Consider the following 13,885-nt stretch of genomic DNA (forward strand, 5'->3'; position numbering starts at 1 on the left):
ACTGTAACAGCAAAACATAATTACCAATCCACTCAACAATGCGTAAAATTTCACGCTGATTAATCGTCAATGTGATACACCGACCTTCCAGTCTGCGGCAGCTTATAATTATGCTAATAGCGAAATTGATTTTGGCGTGATTTAATAACAACAGCTTGGGTAATCAAATTAAGTAAACATGTCCACTGCACTGTACCAAACATAGGAAAACTAAACGGAAAGAACCACCACGACCAACAATGAATATATAATGATTGGCAATTCATGCAACCATCTCCCTATGTGATTGGACAACAATAACGACGAATACATCTGTAGGTCATATATGTTCTGTGGTGATGGAATTTATAACATTCGTCATACATCACGTGCACAGTAATTTGCATATACCGATACATCCTTCACAACTGGTCGGTAGCTGTGTCACCATCTCAGCCGGTAGACAGGTAGGAGTATTATATACGCAATGCTGCGTGCGCTATATCTGCTATGTATTTCATCGCGATAGTATAATAGAAATATGTCAGTGATGTTTATCTGTATATTCAACTTATAGCATGCAGCGCAGATAAGGTTTTTAATATTTTGTAACGAACGTTAAGAGTTTATGAAACAACATGGGAAAGACAGAATTCAGATCCGATATTTGGCCATTGACATAGCCATTGTACAACATGATACACACATGCCAAAACACATTGATACGAATGATTGTGTATCAATTGCCGTTGTACCATGCTTTGAATAGAATAATCAATACATATTATTAGCTTTATTTTTTATTGCGACATTTCGCTGACATGATAGCTACATGTAATCAATATTGTCCACAGCTGTACTATGCCTGTCAGAGAGATATGTGTACCGTTAGTAAATCGTACTGAATTGTGAACATTTTATTTTAGTAAACTCGTGTTATAAATGAACATACATAAAACTAAATGAAAGAAAAACACATTACTATATTGTGGGATTGGTTCTATAATGGATAGGACATACCATATGTTTTTGTAGTTGTGACGGATCGCACATGCGAACGAAAATTACAAATATTATACGGTAGGTGATATGAACGAATGTTGCAACTATTTGCACCGTTATTGTGATTCTCCAGTTAATATGATGTATTCAATGATGTATGGTCAAAGTTGAGGGTCATGGCCATATTACTTGGTAATTCCTTGACGTTGTATGAGGCATTTGAGTTGTGGCATTATCTGTTTACTACAAAATTAAATGATTTTAGATAAAGAAATTCACAGTGAATGTTAGCATCATTCGCCACGTATAATTGTATTCCAATGAATAAAAAAATGAAGGTGGAAATATATCCTAATATATTGATTGTTGCTACTAAATATATGTGCACGTTACACAAATAGCTACATCCAAATACTGTTAAATAAATATTGTATTCTGTATTGCTTGATTGAACTATGAACTATTGAACTTTTATGTCTATCCATCAGTATTCCAGACCCTTAATATATGTTCCATCAATCGCCAAATCCATAACTGAATGCATTCTACAAACGTTCTTCTTTGAGCTGCACAATGATTTCAACCGGCAATCTTGGCATATGCAACTCCTGCTCCAATCTCCATAATCGATTTTGTGTTGTCATATCATTCGTGACCAGGTTATACAGATTGTACTAGGTTTTAACTTAGAATACCCTGACCATATATCCATTACGAAGTGGCGTTATCTAATTGCAAGTTATCATGGCAATTATACGTGCGACTTAGACAGATGCGCGAACGCAATTTTAAAGGCTTCCAGACATACTAGTAATAGTATATATAGTCTATGTGGTAAATTCATATGCTATTGCAATCACAAATCAGGCTAGTTTATTAAGGACATGGTAACCCGAATCTGTAATCGGATAATTCAAATTCAAAGCACGTACGTATTTTCTAGTAAGTCGTCCATAATATTATCACTCAATATTCGGGCGTGAACAAAAACGGTGCTAGGGATAACTCATTCTGAATGTAAATGCACTGCCCTGGGTAGAGACACATGAATAATACATCTGAGATGTTATATTCAATTTGCATCATGACTGACTTGAAAGCACCGCACCAAACTCCTGATAGAACATGATATATGCACACATGGGCAACTAATAAATACATAATAACAAGTTGTAGTATATGTCATTTAATACAAACTGTAAGTGGGAACTACCCATGTCGCAAAACAACGTAATTTTTGCCATGCTGCATAAATCATCCTTGGTAGAATTTAATATCAGTCTGGTCGCCATTACTAACAATCGCATATTGAAAACCCACTGATGTAATATGTATATATACATATATTGCAAATATAACACGCTTTAATATTTTTTGGTAAATAATGCAATACAATATATGTATATTTTATATACTAATATATTAATAAATAACCTATATATCCATCTTTATTATACTGAGCATAAATTCAATAAATATTAATCTCACCATGTCTTAGAAATATTATAAATGCAAGATTGCACGATATATACATAAATAAGTGCCCTGGAAAATGATTATTAATCAATAGTCACAGCGTGCGAGTTTACTTATAATAGTTTATCCATATCCAATGCGACCACAACCGTCTGTCTGGTTGGTATTGTTGATAACGTATATGATATCCAAGCAGAGATTGCGAAAAAGGATAGTTGTATGTTTTAATATTTGTGTTCAGTGTTCCTATGTTATATGTTGACGAAGTGATACAGTACACACACACATTCACTACTCCCCCAAAGTTCATTAGACGCCACTAAATCAATGTTTTCATTTTACGATAAAAAATCCAATATCGAGCAAAATGTACGACTACTCGTTTTATAACTGTCGTTTCAACAACTCTGTCACTTAAGTTATTAGTGTTTGATCTGTATTTATACGAAAGAGACAAACATACCATAGCAACGACTATTAAAGAACTATTACAGCGATCGAAATGCGACGGATGCATGACGTAAAGTGGCTACCGTTCGACGCAATATGCATTCAAAATAGTGTATATTATCGACAGTAATTCAGAACATCATATCGATCATGTATAATGTGGAGTCTCTCTTGATTTTTGTTCAGATTAACACTACTTTGAAAAGTACTGACAGTATTCAATGATATCAGTTCGATCGTCTGCTGTTCTTGTAAAGGATACATTGAGACGATTCAGTTGTTTAAATTAATAAAAACGACCAAGCATCCGATGATATCATACGGACACATACGGTTATTTTCACAGGACATTATGGTGTTTAGGGTTGCTACTCAGTTCTCAATCAGTCTGAACCTCATCCATGAGTGTGAACATGTACATCGTGTTATTAATTTAAACTTATCGGGAATGAAATATAAGTCTCCTACGACATTAAGGTATATGCAGAGCACTTTGAACTATCAGTGACTATAATGTGGTTAACTGCTTGAAGTAACCGGATATTACACTTGCAATGGCAATACGAAGTCTACATAGTTAATTAGATTCGTTTTAGTTCAATCAGTTTTGTAAGAAAAATATGACTGTCGAACTTTGACTACTTAATCTTTAATTTCGTGTTATGATGCGTATTTTTTAATTCACACTATGTCAAATGAGGGTACAAGTTCAAGCCACGGCAAATTTGAAAACATATACTGTATACGCTGTATCCCAAACATTGTCTCTACGAACAGCATAATGTAGATATACTGTGTATTTGAAGTTTCATTTAATTATATTGTGTTTATTTGCATACCTATACTAACACACATTTTCTCTATTACAGGGATTAGATTTCCTGCCAGCCCCATGTACCTTGGCAATGAACTAACCAGATGAGTAAGGTAATACACATATTATGTATAGTCTCCTTTGGAGTATTACCTGCAATGTTCAGAATACACAGTGACATTTATCACAAGTCTTTGGTGTCGTAATGAAAATATTACTATGACGTGAATTAATACTATTATGTCCTTAGTGACGTAATCTGTTACATTTGTTATATATTTATAGCTTGCAAACAGCTGTACATGTACGTCACATAATGTGTACAACGACGTAGGATTTTAACGTGTCTGATACAATCAATATCGCTACATCCTAATGGATCGATATGAACATACAATGAACTAAAACTGTTACAGTTGAACTGGTAGTCTACAGTATACGTGTTCTTGAACTTGTAAATGCACTGTCACTTATTATGATATATACTGGGAATTTCTAATTTGAAAAATGTATCGATAAAAAAAGTGATTAGCTAAGACGAAGACGTATCACTGTTTATTGATTGTTTTAAATGCCAGACAACGACTTCCCGCAAACCAACACAATATATTTTACATGTACGGGCAAGGTTGTATTTTTATGGATATGTCAGTAAAGCGTCAGTCACTTTTTTCTGTCCTTGAACCACGAGTTAAGACCATACTTAAATAACTGACCCATTTTTGGAATTCAGTCTTAAAGCACACCAAATCTATAAAATTAATTTAATTTATCTAGAATATTTAGAAATCTACCCAAACATAGCGTTGGGATTTCAGATCAAATTGTAATAAGACGTCGTGCTAAAACACTATGACATGTTGACTTGTTACATTGAAAACTCCGAATTCTTCGAGTCGTCAATCCTACAAGTAGGCTTAGTGTTTAGTGTGGAAGCAATGCCCATTATTAAGTGATAGACAGAGCGAGGACTGGGATATACATAATAATAAACGGGGAAAAGTCGATCCAATTTTTAAAGCAAACATACGCATCCGAGCTCTGGTATTTAAGACATCAAGAACGATGGACTGTCCATTATTACGTTATAAGAGGGGATGTGCGAAATAATGGACGAGACAGGGACGCATCTATTATTTAAGCAAACATCAGCGGTGTGGTAAGTGCGTTGTCGACGTTTGCATTTTAGTTACGCATCGAAGATTCACGAGCAACGACATGCGAAAACAGAGCTGCTGGATGTACCAATCCATCAATGAGAACGCGATGTTTCAAAAATGAGCAGTGCATAGTATAATTGATTCTCATCATTGTCATTATGACATATTTCTCGAGGTTTTTATGAAGCTGGGCCGTCCATTTGAGTCTATCTGCCCAATCATGTTGTGGGGTTTGGGAATTTGTCGAGTACACAAATATTCTTGATAGTATGTGAAACGAACATATATTGGTGGTTTCATGCAATATTTCTTGAATTATTATTAAAAATTATATTCATTTGAACATTTCTATTAGTTTTAGATGTTAATCAAAACGCGCGTATGTTATAAAACTTGACTTTAACCTGTAATTTCAAATTCTCCCCAACCTCAAGTTCGCTGCGCAAAAAAAATGGGGAGTTGTGGTAATCTTGTTAATGATGCATCCCCGGAACCGAAATATAATCTTGGATTCAAATTACAGGTAGGGTAATCTGTCGTTAAACGGTGCTCACGAGCGGCGATATTTTATGCGGATGTCCTATTACGTTCCACAATATCCTGACTATGCGCTCATAAATTACGATTGCTGTGTTAATGTTCAGTTCTCAGAAGCCACATAACAACGAATGAATGGGATATACATGATATCAAATTTGAAACCGTATATTTGTATGATCTCTCATGAGATGTATCCTCAATGTATTGTAATTCCTCGAGAAAGAGTTGAAAACAAAATCATTGACACTTACTTCCCTTTTGATTATTTAGAGTATCATTCCGGTGCATAAAATACAAATCAAGTTGGTATTGTTATGAAATTTCATAATTTAAAATATACAACAATTTTCCGAAAATGACGCTATTTAAATAGTTCGGATACAAGCAGTGATGTAGGAAAGTCCAAAAGTATAATATGATAGCAAAAAGTATGAACTGCGACCATAACCGAAAACGTCATATATATCTTTTTATTTTCAGCATGAGAAGGTTTCGTACATCACGCACTACTGTCCGCATTTATTTCCACATTGGATTTAATTAACTTTACAGGGACTCGAGTAACATAACTGGAGGCGAGGCACGCAATTGAGCGCACAGACAAAATACACAGTTATACATTCCACTAAAGCCTAGTAATAATGTTTCTTTCATTATATGACGACTCCGAAAAAAACGAAATTTGATTACATTGTACATTTCATTTGTCAATGCCGCCGTTGATCACGTTTTTAGATCGTTCCAGTTAGTTCATTGGATTGCATTCCGTGGAGGGATTAACTTCAATCCTCAAATCCACAGATTACGAGGCATTTGAATAGAGGTATCGAACCAATTGAATGTGTGTGGTATTTTGCACAATTTCCGTGACTGTAAGTTGCGTGTGTAAGCGCTGAATGTTTCAATTCCGAAATATATGCAGCAGAATTACAATGACGACATCATAATAATAGTAACATTCCAATTCACTTGTGTTTTTTCAACACACCTAGGGATACTGCCGTTGATTGGTCACCTTAACTACTTCTACACTACCCTGGTTAGAAGGGCTTTGCTGAAACGCACGCTCGCTTCGTTACAGAAACGTCGTAGGTTGGACACAATCCATTTGCAAGTGTGGGACACTGCGATCGTATTGGATATATATATCATTAGCGATTGAATGCACATGGTAGTTGAAACAATATCTGTATTTGAGCACTCGGTTCAGCGTGACATTGACGTTGTATTAATCGTTTATATATACACTGGCCCCAGATCCACAATGCAAACAATCAACATTGCAGTACTAGGCGCGCCTGCAGTAGGAAAAAGCTCTATCATCCAACAATATAAGGATTGTATATTCACCCGCCAGCATTTCCCAACCAAGTCCACATCTACATACACGTCCGTTGTTTTAGCAAATCAACATCTTTACCAACTGAACATTATCGATTCAACTCCACTGCAATATTTCAAAAAGAGAAGCTTCTACGACTGGGTGGACTTTCAGTCATATTCGAACGATATCACGGATGCTGCGGCGTTTATTATTGTATTCGATGTTTCGATCGGGGACAGCTTCCAGCATGTGAAAGATCTCCGTGAGCAGATACTGGACTACCGCGAGTGTAATGGTCATGAATTACCGATAGTTGTCGCCGCGAATAAATGTGATCTTGGTAAATGTACTGAACTATCAAAGAGAGATATTGCCCACATTGTTAGGAAGAATTGGAAATCGGGTTACGTCGAATGTTCGGCTAAGTACAACTGGCACATAGTATCTTTGTTCGGCGAAGTGGTGAGGTTGATAAGCGATGCCAGAGATAGGCCATCCACCACCAGAATGAGAGGCAGTTTACAACGTAATAGCTGTATCATTATGTGAAACTTCGAAAATCTGCTATATACTGACATTTCTGAAATCCATGTGCAGAGGACTAATTAATACATTGAACTGACAGCCATTCATTGTATTATATGTTTATAGTTCAACCGTCGGCATGTCATGTTATTACGGAGTTAGTATATACAACAGTGATTCGGAGCTGTAGGCAGAAATGCATGCGTCATAACACCTGTTCGAATCGTGATTCTTTTATATATCATTTGCGTGACATTTTTTAATTATGCCAAGAATATTAGTCACGCAGAAAATGTACATAATAAATGTAGAAATTACTACATTCTATAACAAGTAAGGATGTCCAATACGTCACGTGACTTAATCCTGACATTGGATTATTACACGTTTACAGACATGTGCCATCGCTTCTTGGTGAGATAGCTGATGTGTATTAACATGGAAGCAGGGCATTCTTATTATCAGTCGCCGGAGACGTTTATCGGATGTACTGCTTATGGAATTGTTCGGGCATGAACATTACTGAATGACATACACAAAACATGTAATAATGTGCAATATACACTCCATTTTCATGAAAAGTGAACCATGTATTTCATCCAGAAATGTAATTCTGATTACCAGCTCAGACAATGATTTAGCCGGTCGTAGATGCTAATTAATAACAATAATCACATTTATGCATAATGTTGAATGGTTACAAATCGTAGCACTGAACAATTGTCCACGTGTTTTATAACATGTCTGGTATTGCCATTGTTAAAACCCTGGTGGAAAATACATTAAGTACAAGCTATGATTTCTGAATACAAATACAGTTAACAAGGCAAAGTTTTAGGTGTATTTTTTTCGAATTATAACTGATATACTGTTATTCGACGCCATTGGCTGACTGTTTATGCGCAATATAATTAATGTTATGCGCAACATAATTAATCAATAATGTATTCAATTTCCTTGTTGCTACATTGACATTTACTGACTGCCTTCAGTCATGGGTAACTGTATTGTTATATTTGCAACTGCATATAAGTCTGTAGATACACAAGTAACAGTAACTTTACAATTCAGAATCTAATTGGAAGAAAAATCAAAAGAAGTTTTTTGTCTGGTGTAATGATGTCTTTCAGTCTCATAGGAAATAATCGGTGAGTGTTCAAACAGGTTCCTAAAAAGTATAATCACGTATTGGAGGATTGGTTTCCAGAAAAAACAATTCTTTGGGTTTATGATGAAATTTCATGAATTTACGTAACTAGACATGCATGCTTACAGCACGATGGGCAAGTTCCCACATAAACCTAGCATATACATGGTATAACATGCTCTATTATAGATTTGTGTCCTAGCTTCCTTCAATATTTTACTTTTTCATTTCTAAAATCATGGGCCAAACGCGATGAACCATTCTCTGTTACAGGCGAATTCTTGAACATTTATTCTATTCTGAACGCGCGCGTACGCAAGCGCTTGAAATTTCTTAGCAATAGTAAAAAATAGTCAAAAGACCGCACTTTGCCTGAAAATGTTTATTTTCCTTTGTCTTTTGCGATTTATTTTGGTCGTTTCGATAAAATTACATTGATAATGATATTCAGGCATGCTGAACAGCCCACGGAAAGTGCTGGCACGGCTCTTTCACACGGTTGCGCTCAAGAACCGACCTACTTTTTTTTAGTTTGACAACGTTTTCGTGAATATTTCTCACATTTTGATGAATTTTTGCGAACTGATATATTTCTACACAATCGATAAACAAATAAAATAAAAAACTATGTGTAATATAGAGTATTTGAAACATGTGTAATCCTTCGGATTCAGATGTAAAATGTCACCTGTGGCAAAGCGTGTTTCCGGCCCTCAAGCACGCCACCAACGACAGTAATCAATCGGGACTTGAATAATGTGTCTTTTTACAACATTTTGGACCTATACTGTTAGCAGAATACAAAACTTGCACTGCCCATGTATCATTGCAAAATACAAAAAATGAATCTTAAAAACTAATTACATTATTCATAAACCTTGAACACATATTTATTCAAGGGATGATCAAAACATATATATACTAATTATGGCACAACCAACTTTAGTTATTGAGTTATAAAATCTACACGTCTTGTACATTGACCTAAATAAAACAATACGTGTAGGCCTGACAATCATTGCTATGACAGAATGCACAACAGTATTTTTAGTAGTGGAATACATTTACAGCTAACATTTTTCTTAACATATAACGAATAATTTGTTTCAAGTAATAGAGTTTGTCACCACTTTATTTGCAAAAAAGTGCGTTTTTTTGATGATTAATTGTGAGCAACCCGTGAGTGCAATTCTCATGTATATATGTATAATAATGTAAGCTCATGACAAGCAGTTTTCATTATTTGTAAATAATGCATTTTTTTTATAATTATGAATTTATTTATTTATCTGTAGTATTATTGAAGTTGAACATTTTTCACACAACTAACGATATCCCTGAAAAGGTTTACAATTGGGTAATTAATATGCAAATAGGGTCATTAATACGCATTATTTCAACTAAAAACTAAGCAAGTCTGCGGATTATCCCAGAATATCTTTCTATTTCATTTAAATCTGTGATACAGTTCTTGAGAAAAAAAAGTGAGAAGGCTTGAAAAGTGCCAAAAATAGTAAGAAATACTGTATTTACAAATTTTATTAAAATGTGATGAGTGGTTCTCAAGTTCGCTGTGGAGCACCAATAAATTGGTTAATTATGCAAATTAGGTAATTGGTAAGCACAACATTTATTTCTAAAATGAACATTTATATGGCTAATTCTCTGAGCATTTACATACCACGTTTTATTGAATCTGATGAGTAGTTGAGATATTTGTCGAAAGTTGGTTAATTAATATGCAAACTAGGTCAATAATATTCACGGATTTCAATCAAAAATGAATCAGGTCTACGCAATATCCCAGAGCATATACATTTACAAGTCTCATTATGTCAACATTCAAATAACTGACAAACTTTGCTAGGCACGACACATATATTCATTTTCAACATTGAAAAGTGAGATCATTTTTACCGTGTTCGCCCTATATATTTGCTACTCTGGCCTTAAATTGCACACATTTCATTTCTGTATCAGAAATATCGGATATAGGTAATCTATGATTATCGCAGCAATGTCTTTTATGTTATTACGTTGTGCCACTTCACGATTGATATATCTTCCCATGCCGAGCAAAGTTATAATAATTTTGTTTCTTAAACATAATTTATTATAATATACGTCACTAAAACAGTTTATTAAATATATATCATATTTTCGAATATATATTGATCAGCATAGATTTAATTATTGTAACCCACATTCATACTCATTGTTGCCGCACTTTTCTATTCGTAGTCTAAACGATATGATAAAGGTGAATTAGAAACCTCAATCTGATCACAATTCTGAAAGCCTATATCTCACTGCCATATGATAGAATAAACTAGACGGTCGATAAAGTCGCGTTTAATTTGAATTGAAAAATTTAACTTATTTGCTTTTCAAACGTATGTTGTTTTAGAAATTGGTTTATCCATTATAATTGAACATGATACCGAGATATATAGAATCATTAACAGCTCCCGAATTGTAATTACTTAATTTGAACTGGCGTATATTTCTAAACTTACAATAGAGGAAACTAATAATATTGTTTTGTCAAAATTAACTGTCATACGCCCAATTATGCACCGATGGTACACTACGTTTGGCATGGATGGCAATTAAATTAGGTCTGACAATGGTGTCAACACATGGAATAATAACAAACATCATATAGATATAATATCAGTAGATCATACTTATCCTTCGTGTTAACGACTTTCATATATCCCAATCAGTATATAGAAATCATCAAAGAACAGGTTTGAATACGGTAACAATGCGTAAATTTGGTCAAAAAAGATCTGTTAATCAGGTCTAATATTTTTTGTAATCGACGAAGGCGAAATTGAAACATTTTAAAAGCCTATATCTGAAAGCCTATATCTCACTGCCATATGATAGAATAAACTAGACGGTCGAAAAAGTCGCGTTTAATTTGAATTGAAAAATTTAACTTATTTGCTTTTCAAACGTATGTTGTTTTAGAAATTGGTTTATCCATTATAATTGAACATGATACCGAGATATATAGAATCATTAACAGCTCCCGAATTGTAATTACTTAATTTGAACTGGCGTATATTTCTAAACTTATAACAGAGGAAACTACTAATTTAGTTTTGTCAAAATTAACTGTCATACGCCCAAATATGCACCGATGGTACACTACGTTTGGCATGGATGGCAATTTAATTAGGTCTGACAATGGTGTCTGAGTCTGTCAACACATGGAATAATAACAAACATCATATAGATATAATATCAGTAGATCATACTTAGGCCTTCGTGTTAACGACTTTCATATATCCCAATCAGTATATAGAAATCATCAAAGAATAGGTTTGAATACGGTAACAATGCGTAATCAGGTCTAATATTTTTTGTAATCGACGAAGGCGAAATTGAAACAAAAAACAAAGGAATAACAAAATAGAACAAGAAGTATAGCAATAAGAAAATAAACAGAACAATAGATACAAAAATAGAACTGCGAATAAATAAAAAAAATAATGAAAGAAAAACACACTCTATGTATAACGGCATTTACAGCAACCGTAATATTTATATATAAATTCTTAAATGTCGACATAGAAAATAGATTGGCAGTTGTTAAGCAACTTTATATATACAGATATATTCCATTAGTGACCCGTGGGGAATTCTCTATTGTACATAAATAAAAGGTTTTCCTATCTTCACAGGGAAGGTAAAGCGAGTAAAAGTTTGTCACCACGGAACCTCTTTATTTGCAGTTTAATGTGACGATGGTTTGTTGAACGATTATATACATATAATATGAGCGACCCATGTGTGAAATTTTCATTATATGTATATGTATATAATGTAAGGTCATAGCGAACAGTTTTCATTAAATATAAATTTTGTGCTTCCAAAACTATGAAATTGAAAATCACTGAAATTGAGCATTTTCACGCAACTAAAAGTACCCCACTGATCCACGATGTATCACACAATGTATTTTATTTTATATTTATATCAAATGCAGACCAAGATTTTACAGCATTGTTGTATTAGGGTTGAATGTGATTAACATTCGCCAATCATGATAAATTATGATACCAGATGGCGGCGAAATTACGTGACTAACTTTTATATTTCAGTAATATGACCTGCCAAATTGGTTACCTTCATAAATATAATTTTTTTTATTATGTCATCACTGTACCATCAAAGGGTGGTCGTCGTTGTTATATGGAATAGAACGTGGCGTAACCACCCCGCCCTCTATATACATGGCGTTAGAAATCTCCAATCATACGACGCCGTTTATAATATATGTACATTTTGAATAAATCCTAAACAATATTAGGAAAGTGAGTCAGTTAACTAACAGCATTAGCAAATGGGGTCATGAGTTGATTAATGAAATACAAAATTTGATTGTTTACACAAATCTTTTCAAAAGTAAAAGTAAAAGCCAATGAAAATACTGATACACTGGACCATTATGTGCAGATGAAGGAACAAGTTGACAAAATGTGTGAAAATATGAAAAAGCCCATGGGTCGATTGATATTTTCCACGGATATCTAATCCGTGGAAAATATCGATAATTTTTTGTTAGGGGGTTAAAAAAGTAAAAAAAAAAATTCATCAACAACAGTGAAGTGTTTGTCTATTGAAAACTCAGATGCAACTGCTTTGCTGGAAATAAATGGGCAAATTAAACAATTTTACTCCAAACTGATTTGTGTGAAGAGGATTGATTTGCTAGATGAAAATGAGAATGATTTTTTTGCATAACTGTGTCATATCAAAACAATGGTAAATTTTGTGTGATGGCAATATAACATTAAACGAATGCTATATGGCCTTGCAATAATTACCAAATAATAACACACCAGGAAATGATAGTCCTCCTCTGAGTTTTACAAAACTTGTTGACATGTAATTAGTAACTATGTGGTTAGAAATTTGAATAAATCATTCTGGGAGGGCAGGGGGGAGATATCTGCCACGCAAAAACAAGGTGTCATAAAACATTACATTATATTACTTCATATCCAATCTCATTAATGTGGATGTTAAATTGGATAAACAATTCTAGCAAAGCGTATTATAAATGTTCTACGTACAATTATTCATTCAGATCAACGTCTTTTTGACGGTTCGGTTTATTGGGGGCGCTGTACAAACATTAAAGGATGTCATGTCGTATTCAAAGCAATACAACAGACCATGAATTTTGTTATTGCTGGATTTCATAAAGCATTCGATTCAAAAGTCTTTAAATTTGGGAGATTTATTTATCAAGTGAATTGAAACCTTTTATAAAAAACATTCTTGGAATCACTATCCACAAGAAATCCACAAGTAGAAGTTTATGAATTTTCTAAAAAAATCATTAAGTAATAGTAATGTACGCAAATGATATTACCTGCTATACCAATGAAAAATCAATTGTTACTTTATTCTGTAGCATTAATAACTATGGATTATGTTTGGAACTTAATGGT

The 13,885-nt window shown here is 33.9% G+C and overlaps 1 pseudogene across 1 annotated transcript; it reads left to right on the forward strand.

The window, feature by feature from the left end:
• Positions 1-408: 408 nt before the first annotated feature.
• LOC100366361 (ras-like protein family member 10B pseudogene) lies at positions 409-7,437 on the forward strand (annotated as a pseudogene). The gene is made up of 3 exons (XR_013420974.2): positions 409-446; positions 3,777-3,834; positions 6,414-7,437. The product of XR_013420974.2 is annotated as a ras-like protein family member 10B pseudogene (transcript).
• Positions 7,438-13,885: the final 6,448 nt, after the last annotated feature.

This window comes from Saccoglossus kowalevskii, chromosome 16 (assembly GCF_978046115.1).
Source record: "Saccoglossus kowalevskii chromosome 16, keSacKowa6.1, whole genome shotgun sequence".
Taxonomy (NCBI): domain Eukaryota; kingdom Metazoa; phylum Hemichordata; class Enteropneusta; family Harrimaniidae; genus Saccoglossus; species Saccoglossus kowalevskii.